The sequence below is a fragment of the Styela clava genome, chromosome 3 (genome assembly GCF_964204865.1).
Source record: "Styela clava chromosome 3, kaStyClav1.hap1.2, whole genome shotgun sequence".
NCBI classification, from domain to species: domain Eukaryota; kingdom Metazoa; phylum Chordata; class Ascidiacea; order Stolidobranchia; family Styelidae; genus Styela; species Styela clava.
Window position 1 is genome coordinate 1,073,826 of NC_135252.1, and position 10,172 is coordinate 1,083,997.

Sequence of the window (10,172 nt, forward strand, 5' to 3'; positions counted from 1 at the left end):
TTTTTTGCGACTTGAGATACCAGGATACCGGTACTGTTCAGTACATCCGTGTAAAATTATTGTATGAAAAATATGCTGAATCAGAGCCGTAACTGGCCAGCATTGGTGAGGAGGCGATCTTTCAGTATGGCACACTATACAAATCGGGTGACATTGTCCTGTTTCAGAGAAACCCATTTTACAGATGATCAGACACCCCTCCTTTGGGAGACATCGGAACATAGTTGTCCATCAATATCGGTAAAAATACAGTATAGTGAAGTTGCGCAAAATACTACAAAGATGCGCAATCTAATAACGTCATCATTGAATTCCTCTGAAAAAATAATCCGATCTACCAAAGGAAAAAAATTTTACCGTGGCATTCGAGAGTTTTCAGTAAAAAACGGCAATTTTGGTCACATGACAGTGCGATTAATTTAGATTATTATTGATACAAGCATGGCGCGATATGACGCATCTGACGTGGTGCCAGACGCCCCACGTTTGTGAGACACATTGAGTGTTTGTTTTATTGAACCAAATGGAGGGAAATTCTTGGAATTTGGATAGTGTGCCGTACTGTCCTTCGCCCATATCTATTCTCACAGGATTCCTATCAATAAACACGATATGGTCTTTTTTGCTTCACATTTTACGATCAGGCCAAATCTTGCAAGTATTAGTAGAGTTATAATTTTTACCGGATTATTGATTTAAAAACCATTTAAACCGATCTACATTGGTGAGCAATTGCAAATTTTGGGCGTGCAAAATTGAATTCGTTCGCGTGCATTTCTGCGGAGCGCTAGCGCCCTCGGACGTGCACCTGCCATGGAATCCAGTCTGGACTGGATGTATTGACGCCCTCGGACGTGCACCTGCCATGGAATCCAGTCTGGACTGGATGTATTGAATAAGTATTTTTGAATACTGTATTTCCTGTTGTTGTACTGTTTCCATCTCTTCTGCGCTGTTTCACGCTCTTCTGCGCTCTATTCAGTAAGTAGTAAGACCGTGTATTACGTAATGTTTTTTTATGTTGGACGCAGTCGCGAGTTGAACACAATTAGATTAAAATTTTAAAGAAGTTTGAATTCCCAGAGTTATTATGGATTGAATATTACGCTACAAGAAAACATCATCATAGGCTATTTTAACCAATGCGCAAACGCAGCGACCGCTCAAAAGGCGATGCATGATAAATTGAGATTCCGATGTTGACGTAATTTTACTACCTATTTTACTTATTGGCAGGGTATATGCAATAATCCATTTTTTCAGGCATAAAAACGGGCTTCGTCTTATTTACCAGGTAGACTTATTCGGTCTTACTACTTACTGAATACAGCGCGAAAGAGCGCAAAACAGAGGGAAACAGCGCAAAACAGTGTGGAAACAGCGCGTAAGAGCGCAAAACAGAGGGAAACAGTGTGAAGCAGAAAAAAATTTTGCAATGAGTTCGGGGCACCTTGTTTTGAGTTGTGGCAGCAAATTAAAAACACAAACCAACGTATGTAGCCAGTAATGCTGTAATGGCAGGTCTGCCCCTGCTGGTGACACATTTTGGATACCATAATTTAGAACATTTTCCATATGGATATGGTTGGCTTTAGGGTTAGGGTTAGGTAAAAAGGGACCTCCAGAAGTATGTGCACCAAGATGGCGCACAACCTAAAAATAGTATGTGTGTAGCAGATTCAGGTTGTGCGACATATTACTGCACATACTTCTGCAGCACCAAAAAGGTAGATAACATTTCGCATGATGACCTATAATCCGGTATATAACCTTGTAAATATGCCGGAAATAGCGCCATAAAACCATGGCGAGAGGCGCCGTGGTTCTTTCTTGGCAGGAGGTGGTAATGACTGCGTCTCCTGTTTTGCGCTGTTTCCTTCTGTTTCGCGCTGTTTTGCGCTGTATTCAGTAAGTAGTGAGACCCGACTTATTTGCCGGGAAATACTGTATATTAAAACTTTTATACGTGGCAGTAACACACATAAATTTCATGAACGTGAGCTTAGTACCGGTAGTCGCTCTGCGATGTCGATGCTCGAGGCAAACACAACGCTCTGTAGTCTGTTGTCTCTGGCAGTCTGGTGAGTTGTTCGTCACCCATTCCAATATCCTTGGGTTCTGTTAGATTTCCGAAAGTTTTTTGTGTAGTTGATAGGTTCTGTAAAACTTCTGTAAAACTAAAAAGTTCTAGGATTGTTAATTTTGTATGAACTTTTTTTTCTAGTTTGTCAAACTACAGGACTACTAGGCCTAATACCAGATTACAGTATTACTACACTATTTTACAAATTCCAAAATGGCGAGGGAATGAAAATTGTTGAGGAGGTATGTACTGACAGACTGATGTTGATGTATATGCAGATATGTAAATAAAATATTGAATCACTATTTCTTTACAGTTGTATAAGAAAATAGTTTTGACTCACCGAGTCCTTATGTGTTCCGAATGTTCTAATCTTTAATAATCACATTTAAAATTAGAAAGATTTTGGCTCAGTCTGTCTATGTCTTCCAGTAAAACGATTCCCAAACTATGGCTGTCAGGCAGGTTAAACAAAAAGAGAAATATTTCAGGATTCTGACTCAAGCTCCCAACTTCTGAACTTCAATATAACAAAATTTTCAACTGATAAACTGATGAATAAAAATTTTTTATTACATTATGTCACAAATTTTTAAAATGGTAATATTTTGACTTTTCCGTTTGTTCAAAACTTTGACTCACAACCTCATTTCAAAAATCTGAATTTGTAAATTAACTCAGACTCCATTGCTGCAAAACAATTTAAAACCTCACAATCATGGTTTGGTGGTTACTGGGTCATTTGTGGAATAAAGAATTAACTATATTGAGAATAATTCATTATATAAACATGTTGCATAACCATTTTTCATTTTCAGGGCAATTAGGGATATTCATAACCTTTGACCTTGACAGGCAAAATGTAATTAGTAACAGAAAAAAAGCTACCACTATGGTGTTCTTATATTCATGTATATTTTAAAAAAGTTATACTTTGACATACTATTTATTTAAGCTGCTACCACCGGCACCTGTATTCATAAGCAGCCATACCCCAGCTTTAACACGTTATTTTACTCAAATGACATAATGCCTCAGAATACATTTTGTTTCTTCAAATAGCATCTTTCAGTTCCCGCTACGAAACATGACATTCTCGTATTCATAAGAAATATTGCAACTCAGACCTAGGCGCGTCAGTGCTCTGAGCAAGAAATCGCTGTCGTCAGTAGGGCCCGACCGATACTGCCTTTTTGAACCGATCCCGATAGTTTTCTAAAACTAGGCCGATGAGCCGATATCGATGTTTCCTCACCTACAAATATGGCTACAAGTAACAAGCAACACTCTGAGAATATTGTGTTTTTCTTGCAAAAGAATTGAAATGTTGAACTAATGCAATTGTGTGCATGGCAAGAAAGAACACATATTGTAAGGGCAGGATGCTTATGAATCTCAATAGCTCCAGTTCTACAGTCTTGGATGTAGTTGAGCAGAGTTTTTCTGCATTGGCTCCAATGCTTTTCTGCATTGGCTCCAATCATACTTGCTCTTGTTTTTTGCTTTAAAATGGCTCTACAAATTATACCAATCTTTTTTTTTTAAATCTGCGAAACCTTTCGACTTAATAATGATAAAATATTCTACAAATTACGAAGTATTGCCACACTTTGCTCTGACCGTTAGAACCAGCCATCTATTCATTCTATTGCCTATCAATACAATAAGTTGAATCGCGCCTTGAACGACCAAAGCGCAAGGGAAATTCAAGGCTGTGGAAACTGGAAACGGCGAGAATTGTTTATTAATCAACGTATATTATTTGACACAAATAAGTCGTTCGAATGTTTCTCTCGTTTCAATTTGCAAGGCCACCACGCTCACTTACAAAGTGTTAAATCCCGTGCCATACGTCCGTTTTGGATAAGCCAAACATAGTCAAAAGAATTCTTTATTAACCAACGTAAATAACTGACACAAATAAGTGGCTCACGCGTTTCTCTCGCTTCAATTTGCAAGCCATCACGCTCGCAAACTCGCTTACGAAGTGTTAAATCCTGTGCCGCCGTACGACCGTTTTGGATAAGAGAAACTTAGTCAAAAGAATTCTTTATGAATCAACTTATGTTATTTGACACAAATAAGAGGTTCACGTGTTTCTCTTGCTTCAATTTGCAAGCCACCACGCTCGCAAACTCGCTTACAAAGTGTTAAATCCTGTGCCATACGTTCGTTTTGGATAAGAGAGACACAGTCAAAAGCCGCTTTTTGATAAGAGAGAAATAGAAGAGAAATAAAACCAAGAAAAAGAGTATTAGGCAGAACCGCTCTCAATTAAACAAGCGATAAAACTGCAATCCCGGCGAATTTTGGACACTTTGGCAGTCACGTGATTGGCCGATATATATTGGTAAAATTTGCCGATACCGATAGTTCGAAATTTGTGAAAAACATGGCTGATATATCGGTCGGGCCTAGTCGTCACCTCCTTTTGCAATAAGTCGCAGCGGGTCAAAGGTTATGAATATCTCTAATAGGAAAAACGAGAATATCGGTCGGAGACCGAAGACTTATCGATCTTAGATCGGTAATTAGTTAATAACTCGCTAATTATATGACATAATTAACCCAAAATCTATAGGCTTCTGGTCCGAGGTAAGATGCATGCACATGCAAAATTTGGAGCAGATTCAACCACGTGTTTGTGAGATATCGCGTTCATCTAACAGACAAACATACAAACAGACAAATACCTATCAACATACTTACCGATCTTAAGGTCGATAAGTAATAAATCATCTGCACCCGGAATCGCAAAAATGTCTGTATTTTTGAATGTTTATAAAATATCGAACTTTTTCAGGTTATTAAGGAAATAAAAATGAGGAGGGAGGCAATAAGAAAATAAAAATGTGGAGGTAAATTGAGTAAATAAATAAATTACTTGGTTTGGGAATGATGAGACAAATGTTTTCAGATGGTACAAGGAGAGGGTGTCAAATCACTCTCCCAATTTCCGCAAAAGAAACAATAACCCATTCTGAAATATCGCTGAAAAATCTTTGAATATTGGAATATATTTCCATTGAAAGTTTGTATTCTTTTTAGGCAAAATATCATTGAAGACAAGCGGGGCTAAGCACCACCAAGGTTGTGCAATAACCAGGTATGTTTTACTGTTATAAAAAAACTTGACTTCAATCATTTTTTGCATATCTTAGCAGTAGCTAGTGGAAATATTAAACACAATATTCTGACATATTATAATATATTCTCATTTACATATGGATTCAGTGTAGTCATAATTAATGTTACCAGATAAATTCATCATAAATTCTTCTCTTCAAGTCTTCCATTTTTCTCAACCATCAATATCAGAAATCAGTGATTGTAAAATTTTAATATATTCAAAATTTTTATTGTATTTTAGATTTGAATGTGACTCGCTTGCCAAGCTCATAAATTTCTTGAAGAATCGTGAGTTTGACAGTAAGTTTTTTTTATATGACTCTCATTCACCATAAATGTACAGGCCCTGTACAAGGAGTCACTGATATAACACAGCCAGAATTTTTTCATCTTCACATATTTTATCATTTATTTTATCTTTTTGTTGGCGCTGATAATGATAAATAAGAATGTGTAATTGTTGATTTCAATTCCGGAAGGCTTATTTTCCCTTCTTACCATGAAACAGACTGAAACAAATTTAACCGCCGTTATGGGGGCTCAAAAGGAGAGAAGGGTTAATTCTCACGCGACGACGGACATCGTATTTTGGTTTTTATATTTTGAACAGAATTGTGAGTTCTCATTGGCGAAGATGTTAAAGAAAGCTATTAATAAGGAGTGCATTCACAACACAAATTGATTTTATTCTGATTTTAATCTCCCGTGTAGGATTTGCATGTCAACTATGTGCTTCACAAATATTGCATCCCGGGATCAGTAATGATAACTCTGTTCACTTAAAATTGGAACAGTTTGTACATTACGGTTCCAATTTTAAGCGAACAATATTATCATTACTGACCCCGAGATGCAATATTTGTGAATTGTGAAGCTCATAGTTGACGATTAACATGCTTATGCTTTTAATTTTAGATGGTGTCCGTGTTACTTTCGTAGTAAATAATAATTAAAAGCTCCTCAAATTGGTAATCTCTTGAATACTCAGTGTTGAATATTCACGTAACTTAGCTTTGGGTTAAACACTGATACTAAACAAGTGAATGATTGGGCAATAATGGGATTTCTACGTGGTCAAAATAATATTTCTCCCCAATATCTCGAGAAATTTCCATAAAATGCCTTATTTACCTGTCTTACTTATCTGGTTCGACGTTTCTAAATTTACAAAAACGGTGTTTACACGCTTTATGCAAAATTAGGAATTGAAAAATATGACATAATAATTTTACTGCAGCCTTCGATTATGACAAAATTATGAAATAAAAACGCCGCATTGTTACGGAGTTTTTTATTCTAGTCTTCTAGTGGAATCCGAGAAAAAAAATTTTCTCGCGACAATCGTTTCGCCGTTGTTGTTCAAAATGACAATACTCTTTATTTGAATAACTCTATTAAAAAATACGATTTTGCCCGCCAATAATCACGGCGCATGTGAATAATCATTAAATTTGAATGGCAATAAAAAATCAATTTGATTAACAATAAATTCCAAGTAATAGTTTCACTTTTCATGAATTTGATCAGCGCTACATGCGAGCGTGTTTTTGTTTATATAAACCATTATGACACTACTGACATCTGCTAGTTATAGTTCTCTCTAAAATTAATTTTCGCGAATTTTAATGATTTATTTCTAAATGCGGGTACGGCCCGCTGACTACGGCTTAATAGTCGATGTTTGAAATTCGGCTTGCCAAATATTCACCAAGCACCGTCAGGCGAAGAGAGGCGGGCTACATGTAACTGTGGAATTTTGCTGTGAATGTATTAGGTTATTGAACGCATTACGTTGTCGTGAATTGCACTTTTGGTGCAATGTTTTAATTTCACCTTAACCCCAGTTGGAAAAATCATGGCTGTGGTTTAACGTTGTTGTGGGTAAGGGAATACGATTACTCTCACCTACACGTTCACCTTTTTTCTACACTCATTGTATGATGAATTTATTACTCATAGCGTGAGAAGGCCTAGTGCTACAGTCAAAAAACAACCAAGTTCGTCTATGTTGGGACATTGGACCCAGATAAAAAAAATATGGATCGCACGGTGCTAAATCAGGACGTCATTCCCATATAGCCACCATCTTGATGTTTATAGTTACAACAATGAAATTCCGTGATTTTAACAAACATTAATCAGGATTAGGAATAGGATTATTCCCAGTTGGAATATTTAAAAAATATTCAAAATTATTCTGCTAATGAATACATATATCTGCCAATGGTTTAGTAGTGTACACTAAAATAGTTCTGCGGGCGCACGGAATGCATCGGCGGGCCGCAGTTTGGACCACCTTGCAGTATCATATCATTTTTTTCAGATTTCTGTTTTTCGAATTGATTTAGAATGGTACATGGTATAACCGAATAACGAAACGGTAAAATAAGTATGTAAATTTCACAGTAAAAGTTCTCCCTATTAAAAAAGAGTGACAATTCAATTTTTTATTTAGTGCATTTTCACGCCTTCTTGAAAAAGGCTTTGTACAAGTATCCTTCGATATCTACCAATATGTAAGAAACTACTATTCTTGAACAGACTTCCACTTTTCTAGTTCTAGTTGTTGTTTATCAGATCGAGGCACATAGTCGAAGTTTCAAGTTCGTTGAAGTTGGAATCTGGAAATTTCTAGAAGATCACATCCCAATAAAACCATCATTCATCTACACTACTACCATCATATGAATTACAGCCAAACTGGATCAGGACCTGGGAGGACACTGGCTTTATTACAGAAAATCGAGTTGATTCTAAAAGCAAGTATTTTCTCAATAGCAAGGCAAAATACTTTGCTAGTGGCACAACTCACAAGTATTTTGCAAGCATCTGTATCTCTAATCTAAAATCAGCCCTACATGCTTACAGATACATGTATTATTTTTTTCAATCAATGTTAGTTTTTTTGCTTCAAACAGGGCCTCTGACAAGCATCCACTGATATCTAACGATACGGTAGGACAGGGGTGGGCAACCCCTGACTCGGCATGTGAGCCCATTAATTCGGCACGCGAGTAAGTCTTCGGAAACGAGATCATCCTCCTTCAGATAAAAAGTTTCAAGGTGTTTGTTTATTCATTATCATTTATTACCAATCCATTATTTATCTAAACTTTTTTGTCTTTTCATGACATATGACTACAAAGAAATATATTATGACGTAACAAATGAGTGAGCTCTCGAAGACCGCAGCATTCATTTGTTCACATTCTTACATAATATAATTCGTCTGTGCCACCCTTTTTCTCCATTTCTGCTTGATTTATGAGGTTGTAAAGCTTATGTTGGTTAGAGTTACTTACCAACCTACTGTTATAAATTGATTTAGAAAGAAATGTAAGCGATTAGGGAATACAAGAGAGGAGTGCACAAAACGAACTATTGCATGATTGGGATGCCATTCCCTATAATTTCCATGTCCTAAAAACTTTGCAACTGCAATACTCTCCATGTTTTCATCCACATAATATGATTGTGAATCTCTGTTCTCAGTTATGAACTTTATTAAGTCTCGTAATAGGAGTAGCCTGAAGATGAAACCAGTAGTTCGTGTATTTCTCTGAATGTTACAGAATATAAACCCAATGTAAAATCTCTATCAACGTTGCAGCAGTAGAAGTCTCACAGATATAGAATAAGAAAAATAATCAAATCTATTTGTCGGACTGATATTTTCTCGAATAGTGAATCTGTCTGTACATGTTTAAAAAGGTTTATTATTGTGTATCTTTGTTTCGAAAGTAGCAATGAATTATTTTTGATTTTGGTCGGCACGCGTAAGAATTTTGTTGTAAATTTAGCCAATTTTGGCAGGCGAGCCAAAAGAGGTTGCCCACCCCTGCGGTAGGAGGTACTATTTTTGAAAAAAAAAAGTTTTCTCTTTACTGCTCTTCTACACGATGCGATGTCCAAAATAAAATATGTACTCCAATACATTTATATTTGTATACATTCAAAATCGAATCGGAGTGGGCAAAATCGAATATTTTTTTGAATATAGTATTTTTAATGAATAATGAATATTTTTCACACACAACAGAAGAACGTTGGTCGACACTCCCTTTGAAAATCAAAAGAAACATTGAAAATCTGCAACAAAGCGCTTTTTATACTGGTTATTAATTTCGTTAGATCGCTGATTGTTTTTGTCACCACGATCGTTTCGGCAGTGATATCCGAAGTAGGTACCGTATATTCTCGCAAATAGGCAAAACTAAAAAAAAAGTTTCCAAACTAGGGGACTGGCTTATTCGCGCATAACTCAGATCAAATAAAAAAATCGGCTCATTTGCGCATAACTTTCATCAAGTAATGAGATGATATGATGCCGACTTGCCGGTAATTCCAACAGCTACAAACCATGCTTAGTTCTCACGATGAAGAGCGTGCATGCACACACACGATCGCTTGTGCAGGTGTGATTGTTTATCATACACATGATCGCTTGTATTTGATTAAATTAGATTTTAGCTTTTACATCCAGCCATTTTGTGGTCAAACGTTAATATTTGGATCGCTATCGCCGTAATGCAAGTAACGCCGCCAGTATCACCTTTGTACACGTGACCGCTTGTATTTGACTAAATTTGATTTTATCTTTTACATGAGGACAACAGCATCGATATACGGCCAGCCGTTTCGTGGTCAAACGTTATTATCTGGAGCGCTATAGCTGTAAAGCAAAAAAGCCGCCCGAATTTTAAAAACCTCTATCCACGTGACCGCTTGCGCCGATTTACGGCCAGCCGTTTCGCCTCCGTTATAATTGAAATATTTCATGCATGATATCGCTCACGCTGTTGAAGTAATGACACAATATTCAAAATCAAATGATAAATAAAATTATTCATATTACCAAGTTACCGAAGAATTGCCCACTGTAGCAACCTCGAAAGAAAGGAGCTTGTAAATATGCCACAAAAGTACATTCATTCTACCAGGTTTGAAAATCCCTTTAATA

At 36.6% G+C, this 10,172-nt stretch overlaps 1 long non-coding RNA gene across 1 annotated transcript; it reads left to right on the forward strand.

The window, feature by feature from the left end:
• Positions 1–5,132: 5,132 nt before the first annotated feature.
• LOC144420878 (uncharacterized) lies at positions 5,133–7,855 on the forward strand. The gene is made up of 3 exons (XR_013474784.1): positions 5,133–5,189; positions 5,454–5,512; positions 7,790–7,855. It is a non-coding gene; the product is annotated as an uncharacterized LOC144420878 (long non-coding RNA).
• The last annotated feature ends 2,317 nt before the right edge of the window (positions 7,856–10,172 follow it).